Source organism: Euprymna scolopes, chromosome 16, assembly GCF_053919585.1.
Source record: "Euprymna scolopes isolate OS-2025 chromosome 16, ASM5391958v1, whole genome shotgun sequence".
Classification (NCBI taxonomy): Eukaryota; Metazoa; Mollusca; class Cephalopoda; order Sepiida; family Sepiolidae; genus Euprymna; species Euprymna scolopes.
This window is the reverse complement of record NC_136497.1, coordinates 39805601-39818100: the sequence shown is the minus strand read 5'-3', so window position 1 is coordinate 39818100 and position 12500 is coordinate 39805601. Positions and strand designations below refer to the sequence as shown.

Sequence of the window (12500 nt, the reverse complement as noted above, 5' to 3'; positions counted from 1 at the left end):
GTTTGTTACTTTTGTAACACTATTATATTTGGTTAATAATTAATAATTAAACAATGAAAAAATACTTTAAGATAAAAAAACATTCCAATTATAAAAAACGTTTGATTCGATTTTATCGCTTATTTAACAAATTTAAAAAATTGTTTATTTAACAAATTTAACAAATTGTTGAAAACAAATGATTATTCTCTCCCTCCCCTCAAAAATCCAGCCTAAAATATATTTAGATATTTTTAGGAGAATTATCACCGGTTTGCAATATCTAATTTCATGTATGATAAATTTTTATCAATTTTCCTAAGTTTTAGGCATTCATATTTTCATATTTTGACTTTAGTATTTATTAATCAACCTCGTTTAATTTTAAACTTATAATTCTAACATTAACTTCATTATACCTATCTCAGTTTAGATAAATAAAATGGATACTTTCTTTTTTACTAGCAGGGGTGCCCAGCGTTGCCCGGGTGTTTGGAGGCGTGTGTGTTGAGCAAAAAAAAAAAAATGGTAGTAGGAAGGCAGGCTCGAACTCGTACTACAACGGAGGAAAAGAACGGGAAAAAACGTGACGTCTTTGCTGTTACGACCACCGCCAAGCTGGAAATGACGTAGGTCTAAATTAAGGCTAGACAATCGAAAAGAGGGGATGACTTTCGAAAATATCGGTGAAAAAATCTGACCCCTCCCTGTAGAAAAGTGTGCAGTTGAGGGTGAAAAAATTAATGTTTTTAGCCAATTTTTCGGTATTTGTCGTCTGAAAGGTCGAGCTTCAAAACGATACTAATCTTGTGAAAATCTGTCGCCTCTGTCGAAAGTTTTAGGCAGACATGCAAACATACACACATACATTTATATATTGGTCGCTCAAATTTTCTACCCAAACCGATTAAAAAGCTTGCCTTATCTCTGAATACCCTTTATGTAAAATTTCAAATATTTAGACCAGAAATTGTCTGAGTAATTTGGTAGAGACCGCATGGGTAAAATTTTTTAAAAACTTTGACCCCTATTATGACCCCTTAACATTTATTGTTTTGAGCTCAAATCAAGTTATTAAGTTAGATCCATGTCCAAGGAACCTATATCTAAAATTCCAATTGTTTATACCCAAAATTGGCGGAGGAGTTTGGTAGAGTTCTCAAATCGTTGAACTTTGACCCCTTAATAACCAAATTTCTGGCCGAAAACGGATTAGAAAGATTTTCCCAAATCTCAATACCCTGTATATTGAATTTCTCGTCTCTAGACTGAAAATTGACAGAGTTATTGCGTAGGGAAATGCACACACACACACACACACACACACACACTTTCACTTTTATAGATATATAGATTTTTGACGCATACAAATATGTATAAATGTACAAGTATTATGCTTATTAGACATGTAGAGACCATGTATCGTAAGTAATATAAAATGGTCTAAAAGATTGTTTGTAATCTCAACTCCTAATAGTTTAATGATTTATTACATAGTAAGATATGAGGGAGCTTAAACATGGGATGAAAATGTAAAATAAAATGGAATATTAGTGTACGGAATAGTGGATAAGTACTTCAACAAACTAGTAAAAAGATAAGGACACAAACACATTGCTTTAGGAATGTGTTTGTGTTAATATTTTTTACTAGTCTGTTGCGATGCTTATATACTATTCTATATACTAATATTCCAAAGTAAAATATGTATATCTAATGCAATCAACAGTATATTAAAAACATATTTTCTGACCTTTCCAAAATATATCACTAACGAATTGGATCCACAGAAATTTCTTCTGCTGTGATCAACCTTATACTTAGTTATATATTTTCCTTTTGACAAAGTCCCTGTTGCAATTACCCAAAGTCATCAGGTGGCTATCTAATTTTCTTCAGTGCTGATTTTTCTACCAAAAACTTTTCAGGAATATTTCACTTATTTTCTGAGTTTTACTGGTAATCTTTCTATTATATAAGCATCACTTATAAACACCATCCTTTTCTGACCATCAACAGTTTTATTAGCCTTTATTATGTTCTGAAAATCCTGCTCATATCAAACGTACGGAATACTTTCAATCATAAATAAAAAAACCCAAAACAAACTGGGTTATGATTTTCTTGAAAAGGAAAGCTTTTCTACAAGTTATATTTCCATTTAAATCTTATCATTGGGTGGACAAATTAATTCTCCCTGTAACAAAAACACGTGAGTCATCACAGGTGAAATGTGACAATCTGAATTGGTAGTACTGGTGAGAAGATATTTCTTCAGCTGCATCATGTCATGCAAGTTTATATATAGTTGACTGTTGAATGACAGCTTGTACACATGCCAAGCCAACTACTTGAGTGGAGGTTGGTTGATGCCTAATCGACAAACAGGTGGACTTGGAGGAGAATGAGGAGGAAGAGGAGGAAAAGAAACATGCCGAGACTAGAAGCATGTAGTAGGTTACTTTCATCAGGATGGGAACAAAGGGATAAAAGATAATCAATAGCACACAACTACTCTATCATAATTTATTTAACTTTGAGGAAACACTTATCAAGAATTAATTTCTTGAATTATTCAAATTTAGAGCTGAACCATAACAAAAAAAAATCTCTTTTCATAGTTGCCAGACGGATCCAAGAAAAAGCTTCAGAATAATTGCAAGAAATATTTCCAACTGATACACACTAAATTATCTCTACTATTAAATAAAAGGAACTGTGTGTATGTGTGTGTGTGTATGTGTGTGTGTGTGTGTGTGTGTGTGTGTGTGTGTGTGTGTGTGCGTATGTGAGTTCGTTCCCTTTGACCTCAGAAACAGCTTGGCCGGTTTTTATGAAATTTCATACAAATGTACTTTATGTATCTGGCAGTGTTATTAGATAGGTTTTATATCGGAATATCTTTAATAAGTATCAATAATTGATAATCGAAAAAATCCAATGAAAGAAGGAATAGGTGATTTTGACCAAAGTTAACACCTTATACAGCCTAACATCATGATTGTATTTAAGAAGTTTTGTTAGCATACAAGTAGAAAGATCCAGAATATAAAATCAACAGAAGGTTGTTTGATAATTACAGGGACGTGCCTGAAATTTCTGTTTAAACCACAATTGAACCATGATACATGCCTTTTTCATCTTAAACTTAAATTCGAACCATTTTCCCCGAACAAGCATAAAGGCTAGGCATATAAAATTAACAGTAGGTTCTTTGATATGACAGGTGTGCGTTTGAAATTAATATTTCTGCTTAGAGCACAATTGACTTTTGCATTTAAAACTTTAATTCAAACCATCTATAATATAAATCTCACCTGTATGTTTAAATGTATGTATGTATGTATGTATGTATATATGTATGTATGTATGCATGTATGAAGGCAAAGGGCAAATGAACTCTTTTTCTGGGTCAACGGCCAACTAGCACCGTGTATATTTGTGTGTGTGTATATGTGTATTGGGGTGGAGAGGGCTCCCGTAAGCCGTGGTGAAGGCAACCTTTCTAGGAGAAGCAAATCTCTGATTTAAAAAACCATAAAGTGGAAGACCATTACCCGCATTAAGCTGGTCTGCAGTTTAATTTGTTGCTGGCTATCTTGCTCTTGCTTGTTGCTGGATCTCAACATTTTGAACCGAGAGAGAGACTTAGCTGTCGTACAAAGCTAAGACTCTGTAACATCATATTTGTATAGATACTCCCTCAGCCATTTGGGCTCATGGATTTTAAATGTCTGAGGGAGTGGCACTCGTCTGACAAGACGTTGCAGTCATCATCATCATCATCATGCATGTATGTATGTCTGTCTAGAACTTTCGACAGAGGCAACAGATTTTCATGAGATCGATATTGTTTTGAAGCTCGACCCTCTGGACAACAAATATCGAAAGATTGGCTAAAAACATTAATTCCTTTACCCTCAACTGGTTTTTTTTTTACAAGGAGGGGTCGCTTTTTTCGCCAATATTTTCGAAAGTCATTCCCTCTTTTCGATTGACAAGCCTTAATTTAAACCTTCGCCACTTCCGGTTTGGTGATAAAAAATATGGGAATATAAAACATTTATTGAACATCATTCAATCACAGGCAACGTCGGGTTTCCTTGCTAGTTATTAATGAAATATATTATATAGCTTAAATCTTTTCACATCATAATAAAATCAAATATATATATATATATATATATATATATATATATATATATATATATATATGTTCAAAATAATATCCCAAAAGAATTTTACAAAATAATTGATAAGAACTTCCCGCCTAATTAATTGATTAAGTAAAATAATAGGGTCTAATAATGGTAAAATTAATAAAAAGTGAATAATAATAGAATTGAATCTGGTGAACTAAATTTAGAGAGAAAATGTAACTGTAGAATACCTAACGAATGTCTATTGGAGGTCAATTGCTTAATTTTTGAAATTGTGTACGAATGTTAAGTTAAGGTGGATAATAATAAAAAAATATACCTGGGGGGATGGAATGTTTTTTTAAGGACATATACAGAAACCATGTGCCGTCATTTAAAATTGGACCAGAGAATGAACTAAATAGGGATGTGGATAATCGTAGAAATGAGGATAGAACAAAAATAAGTATTAAAAATAAGAGCTGCTAGCTACTAGTCAGTTTTCGAGATGACCTCGGAAGAAAGGTTGGTGCCTTCAGAGCTAAGTTAAAAACTTTATCCATAACTGTTGAAATGTATTTTGTCTTAATTTTGCCAATTTTTGTGTATTTATATATATATATATATATATATATATATATATATATATATATATATATATATATATATATTATTTATTTATCTTTGTTCTCTTATTGTAGTCTTACTAAAAAACTCCTTAACATTACTTATTATGTCTTATTACTCGTGTTTAAAATTTTTTTTTGTTAAATACGCCTGGTATTACCCTAAACTAGCCTTTAAATAAGATGCCCCCAATGTAAAAACATAAGCTGACCTCATAAGTTGCATTATTGAAACGTAATTATAAGTTTAATTTCGAAGGTTCTATCGTGAGGTACCAAAAGCAAAAAAAAAAAAAAAAAAAAAAAAAAATTAAAAAAAAAACTTCCACGGATTAATATGAGAGGGGAGACTATCTTGAAATTCTATTCAAAACTGGGAATGGGCAAAGGACTTATACTAAGTAGATATAAATAAGTCCCTCTTACCATTTTTTTTTTTAATGGAGAGTAGATAATGCAGTGGATGTGTTATCGGCAGCTCCAGTAACTCTCGCTTCTCCTTTTTTGTCCCTCAGTCCTCATTTCTAATGAGTGATGTTTCTGACAAAGGATTAAGAAAAAGCTGCTTCCCAGGTCGGTAGTACTTCGTGCACAGTAGTCTGAGATGTCGCAAATTTTCTGTCTCTATGTCTATCCTTGCGGTCATGTCACTAGTAAGGGTGCTGGAGGTAAACGTTTTCATCTGGGCTGACGTTAACCGCCTGATAGTCAGGGACCCGAACCTTGGAATAACCACTAAGGAGGCTGTCCTATCAGCAGGTGCAAAGTACTGGGGATGCTGTATTGCCATTTGATGAATGGATTATGGACCATGCAGTAGTCTCTGGTGGGGCCTCTCGATGCCATACTAGTGGGTAATTGTTACGGCTTTACCTTATCATGTGCTAAAAAAAAATAATTTTTTTTTCTGTCTTTCCTCTCTTACTTTCCCTCTCTGTTCTGCTCTAACCAAGTATGCTGACCTGTTCCACAAACCCCACAATCCTCAACATGAAATATCTCAAAAAAGAAAACACGAATAAACCTAGAACCCCATCCTCCTATGGAGACCCCTACTACCATGTCTCCTTCTCCAACATCAGGGGTTTACGTTCTAACCTTCCAGAGGTTGAAACCCAATTACAGGAGACGAAACCTGACATATTCTTTCTAAGCGAAACTGGAATATCGCCCCCACAACAGCAGAGTTACTGTCTTTAAGAGTATATCAGAAAAAAATGACCACATCCTGTCTGCTCATCCCTCGGCTAACATTCACATTTGCGGTGACTTCAATATCCATAATGTGGAATGGCTGATCCACTCAAATAAGACTGATGATGAGGGGAGGTTCTGTCATGATTTTGCCATTGCCTATGACCTCACTTAGATTGTCCGCGAGCCCACCCGTGTGCCCGATACTACCGGTCAGTACGCAAGCCTTCTAGACTTTTTTCTATCCACTTCCCCTGAGCTATGCTCATGTTCCGTTCTATCTCCTCTGGGATCCTCCGACCACTGCGTCGTATCAGTTAAGATAAAAATGAAATATAATAAATCTACAGACGTACCTCTTCACCGTACTGTATACTGATACTCTATAGCGGACTGAGATAGCTTCCGTACATTCATATCTGATCTATCTCTCCATTCCATGTTTAAAAAGGATGTGTCCTCTATAGTATCAGACCTGACCGAATGGTTACTTGTAGGCATAGACCAATTCATACCATCCAAATAATTCCAACAAAAACCTAACAGCCAGCCATGGTTCTCCCCTGAATGTGCTGCTGCCATCGCACACAGAAATCACTTTTTCCGTAGCTACCGACGTAATAGATGCACTGAGACTAAAGCTGCTTTCAGGACCACCAGCAACCACTGTAAAAGAGTAATAAAAAATGCAAGAGAACTATATACTCAATCCGTTAAATCCAAAGTAGCTGAGCAACGGCTTGGTTCCCACCAGTTCTGGCAAATAGGATCCTGAACAGAAGCATGTGTTCTATCCCAACCATTATCAATGGACCAGAGGTCATCTCGACAGCATCCAACAAGGCCAAACTATTTGCCAAAAACTTTGCGGCAAATTCTACCCTGTGTGACGAAGGCCATCAACTCTCCATATTCCCTCCTATAACAGACAACACGATATGCAACATACAAATACCTGTGCGTGAGGTCACCAAGCTAATCAAGAACCTTGACTCCAGTAAAACAAATGGTCCCGACGGTATTCCAATTATAGTGTTAAAAAAATTACAACCAGAACTTGCCCCCATACTTACCAAACTATTTAAGCATTGCCTTAAGGAGAAGTGCTTCCCAACACCCTGGAAAACCTCATCAGTATGCCCTGTATTTAAGAATTCAGGTGATAAGTCATCCCTCTCTCAGTACAGACCAATAAGTCTCCTGTGTGTCATGAGTAAGTTGCTGGAATCCACAAAAAATAGAGAAGTAGTCAACCACCTAAGCAGAAATAACCTTCTTAGCGACATACAATATGGTTTCCGTTCTGCTAGATCTGCAGCAGATGTGCTAACGGTTATATCTCATAGGATTAGCGAATCTCTCGATAAAGGCTTCATTTCTAGGGCAATTGCTCTCGACATATCAAAGGCCTTCGATAAGGTTTGGCATAAAGGCCTACTACACAAGATTTCCAGCTATGGTATAGCTGAAAATGTTTTCTCGATCATTAACTCATTTCTCTCAGATAGGCTCACAAGAGTAGTGGTTGATGGGCAGAAATCAGAGGCCCACAGTATTAATGCTGGAGTCCCTCAGGGGTCCATACTGGGCCCAACTCTCTTCTTGATCTACATCAATGATCTCCCAAAACACATACTAAAATCTTTCGTTGACATGTATGCTGATGACACGACCATCTAGGGCAACACATCAAGGGCCAAAAATGATGTTCTCTCTAATTCTCTCTCCTCTGATCTTGAGCCCGTGGTACAATGGGGAAAGAGGTGGCTGGTTACCTTTAATGCATCTAAGACCAAGCTCCTGTCTCTACATCATAAACGCTCTGATCCCCATCTGGCATCAATTGAAATGGATGGCTCTCGTCTAGGTGAGACCCCAGGTTTTGATAAGCTCCTGGGTTTGATCTTTACTCCTGATCTTAAATGGAACACATACATCAAGTCTGTGGCCAAGGTCGCTGGGAAAATGGTGGGATCCTTCTACCGCTCCAGAAGATATCTCACTAATGATGCAATTCTCTATCTATATAAGAGCCAAGTACATCCAAAGATGGAGTACTGCTGCCACATCTGGGCAGGAGCTGCTAAAAACAGCCTATCCTGCCATGACAGAGTACAAAATAGACTTCATGGCTTGGTGGGGGATGCCCTTTTCTCTACCCTGCAACCTTTTTCCCACAGAAGAGACGTAGCGAGCCTGTCGTTGTTCTATCGCTATTTCCATGGCAGGTGCTCGTCTGAGCTCCATTCTCTGGTCCCCCCTCGCCAATCTTTTTCAAAAAACACTCAACTAGCTGAAACCACCGTCAATAATTTTCCCCACTCCCTATCTGTGCCTAAATCAAAACATAGATTCCATGAACAAAGCTTCTTTCTTAGAACTGCACGCCTGTGGAACTCTGTTTCGCTTGCCTGTTTCCCTCCCGACTTCAACCTGGATATCTTTAAGTCCAACACAAACAAATTCCTGATGAACCGCCCCCCCCCTAAATAATGACACCTTACCAATTCTCCAATACTATTGCTACACTATCCTTTTGATTACTGTACACACAATAACCCTTATCCCCGAGTGGTCATTGGGCCTTGAAAAGTGGTGAACTCCACATAAAAAAAATAAAAGAAGAGGAACATAGCTGCATTAGGTGATTGAGTTTGGGAACTATGTAAAAATAAAGAAGAGTTTGAATTAAAATGATCAATCGTAGATAAGGCTAGAAAATATAAACTGAGTAAATCAAAAAGATGTAATCTGTGCTTACTTCAAGCATACCATAATTCTAAAGAGGAAATCTTAAACAAAAAGTTAGGTGCTATAAAAGGTTTCTTCATAGAAATAAATTCCTGTTATCTCGCTTAAAATCTGATTGAAATAAATTTAGAAAGGAAAAATTTATAGAATATGTTGAGGATGAAATGTAAGTGTGTAAAGAGAATTCTCTAATTTAAAACTAAGATTTTAAAATTGTGCAATAAATAAATAAATTAGTAGATCGTTAACTTAACATATAGGAAATAAAATAATTATGATCTAAATAGAAGAAATAGAAGAAGTTTTGGTTTTTATAATCGTCAGGGATAATAAAATTACACGCGAGTAATTTCAACAGCATAAGAATGGAAAAAATCTTACATTAAATAACTTCAAGATATTAAAACAAGTAAACTAAGATGGAGTAAAATACATTTAATCAAAATATAAAGTTAAAAATAAATAAGAAATTAAACGGAGATTGCCATAAAGAAGATAATGTTAGAATTATAAGCTTAAAATTAAACGAGAGTGATTAATAAATACTAAAGTCCAAATATTAAAATATGAATGCCTAAAAATGAGAGAAAATGGAAAATTGATAAATATTAATAAACATGGTTACCTCCCTTACAACGTGGAGATTTTATGAATGTTATTGAAGAGGAAAATAAAAGAAATTAAAATAGAATACTTATATAGAGATAAAAATTAAAAAGATTAATTTAAAATTAAAATTACCAACATAACGAATATGGTATATATATATATTATTCCTTAATTGGAATTTTTTATTTTGAGATGAGAATTTTTATGTTAATTTTATTTTTATTTCGGACTATTAGTCTCATCTTTATTAGTTGTTGTTTGTTTGTTTTTATTGGTTCACAACGTTTCGGCCAACTTCCTCTGGCCTTCGTCAGGTGGTAACCGCGACGGATAGGAACTTCGAATCTCCTAACTGCATTCTCAGCCATCACTGCCATCCGTAGTTGTCGTCGTCTCACCACATTTTTGACCAATTACCTCTGGCACGCTTTGGGTGGGATTGAAACCGCTATCTTCAGACAATGTTCATCTGGAACCGTAGAGATTCAACGTCTCTATCAACTGCGCCACGGGCCCAGAAGGGCGATCAAGGTTGGATTCTTTGATCTTATAAATCCACATTTATTCATTATCTGATCTTCCATAGTCGGGTCCGTACCGATTGGTATATATATATATTATTCCTTAATTGACGACGACAACTACGGATGGCAGTGATGGCTGAGAATGCAGTTAGGAGATTCGAAGTTCCTATCCGTCGCGGTTATCACCTGACGAAGGCCAGAGGAAGTTGGCCGAAACGTTGTGAACCAATAAAAACAAACAAACAACAACTAATAAAGATGAGACTAATAGTCCGAAATAAAAATAAAATTAACATAACGAATATGGGACGAAGATAAATGTTAATAATAATTTTTTAAATTAACCTTTTAATTACAATTCTTTCTAAAGAAATACAATATTAAACAATATCAGTATGAAACGTAGATGTAAACAAAACTGATATAAAGCTATTATAGATTGAAGAGGATATAGTCGGGACATATAAATAGAAACTAGAATTTGAGGGTGTAGTTTAGTATTTAGAAAATAAATTAATTTAATAAATAATTTGGAGAAGAAAAATAATTACTTAAATAAAAAACACAGAGGATTTATGTAATATTAAGATATGTAATTGGTTGAAAGATAATTTAAAAAGTAGAAGTACGAAAAAGGGACGATTTATAAATTCCATGGCTAACAAAAAATAATTAGACAAAAAAACATAGAAGAATGGGGTGAAGATAAGTTCAACTGCTTGCTTTCTTAAATAGAGATTAGAAATATGTTCATATATGTATAAATAGTGTATTTCACCGTCTGAAGAGTGGCTGTTTTGGAATATTTTTGAATGACATAATGTTTGAAATTGTCCTAATAGTCATGAAACAATTGTAACAAATATAAAACCAATTGTAACAAATATAAAAATACACAATATGATGCTCTCATTTTTTAATTGTTAATTTTTTATTGTCTCCATTTATTGAAAATATTATATATATATATATATATATATATATATATATATATATATATATATATATATATGTATGTGCGTGTGTGTGTATGTATGTATGCGTATATATATGTGTGCATGTGTGTGTGTGTGTGTGTATATATATATATATATATCTGTAGATCTAGTAGTGGAACATTCAACAGCACGAGATAACTGGTATAGCCATTTATTTATTTGTCATTATTATTATTATTAAGCACTCTCCCTTATAAATATATTAATACAATTATATATATAAATATTATTATTATATTTGAATATATTTTCTTTTAGTTTTATTTAGTGCGCAGATAGATGCTAAAGGACATATTAGTTTCATAGTACAAGGTGTCCAAAAAGTCACTGAAATGTTTTGAATCTAAATATCGTTTTTTTTAAATATCTTTCTGTAATTTTAACACAATCTGACTGAGACATTGGGAAATTAAAAAAATAAAATTCAAAATTCAAACAATCTTTATTTATGAAAAATAATGTCTTTTTAATGTTGCCCATTTTCAGCTTTGCATATTTGTGCTCTTTCTGAAACATTATTCATGACAGATTGCAAAATCTCTGGATTGCGATTTAACTCCCTTATTTCATTCCTAATGTTTTCCTTCAATTTTTGCAGGGTTTAGGGTTTGCTAACATAGACTATTTCTTTAAGATATCCCCACAAGAAAAAGTTGGGGCTAGACAAGTCTGGGGAACGTGGTGGCCATTTGACATTGCCATAGCAAGAGATAATATTGTCGCCAAAGCATTGCCTAAGAAGCTCCATAGTGTCCCTCACCATATGTGCTGTTGCCCTATCTACTTGGAACCATAATCCGAGCCTGTTTTGAACTTGTGAGTGCAGAAAGTCTGTAATCATAGTTCGGTATCTCTCTCCAGTAACAGTGACAGCATTTTCATCTTGATTTTCAAAAAAATAAGGCCCAATAATCTTCTCCTCTGTTACTGCACACCATACAGTGCACTTTCTGGGAGGCAACTGCTTTTGATGAATTGCCCTTGGATTTTTAAAACCCCAAAATCTGTAATTTTGTTTGTTAACGAATCCATTTAAATGAAAATGGGCTTCATTTGACATAATCAACTTTTACAGAAAATTGAGGTTATTTTGGACAAGTTCTTGCATTTGAACTGCATATTGAACTTGTTTGAAAATCTTCAGACTTCAAGTGTTGAACAAGCTGCACTTTATAAGGAAAGAGTTTTAAACTGTGCAGAATATTGAATAGTGAGCTTTGACATATTTGAAGTTGTGTGGAACGTCATCAAATCAATGTTTCAGGATGATGCTCCATGCTCTCTCGCATTCTTTCCATATTTACATTTGTGATGACGTTTCGAGGTTTGCCAGTTCATGGAAGATCAAGTATAGCTCCTTGGTCTTCAAATCGGTGTACAATACTTCGAATTGTATTGCAACTTGGGCTATCTCCTACATGAAAACGCCCTTGATAAGCTCTTCGATTTAAAACAATTGACCTCTGATTTTGGTAAAACGATTTCCCATCTTGCGTACGTTGTTCAATGCTTTACTTATCCATAATTAATTTCCAAAATATCTGTAAAATATCTGAAATAGAGAACAAAATAATCATTAATGGTAAAATGACCGAGATTTTCAACCCTTCAGTAACTTTTTGAACATCCTGTATTATGTATAGGACAAGAAACGTTTCACTATTAAGCTTCCAAACATTG

General features: G+C 34.6%; 1 protein-coding gene across 47 annotated transcripts in view; it reads right to left on the bottom strand.

Moving 5' to 3' along the window:
* LOC145295917 (uncharacterized) overlaps positions 1 to 12500 on the bottom strand; it is a 456043-nt gene that overhangs the window by 96612 nt on the left and 346931 nt on the right. The gene's annotated exons all lie outside the window — the stretch shown is intronic.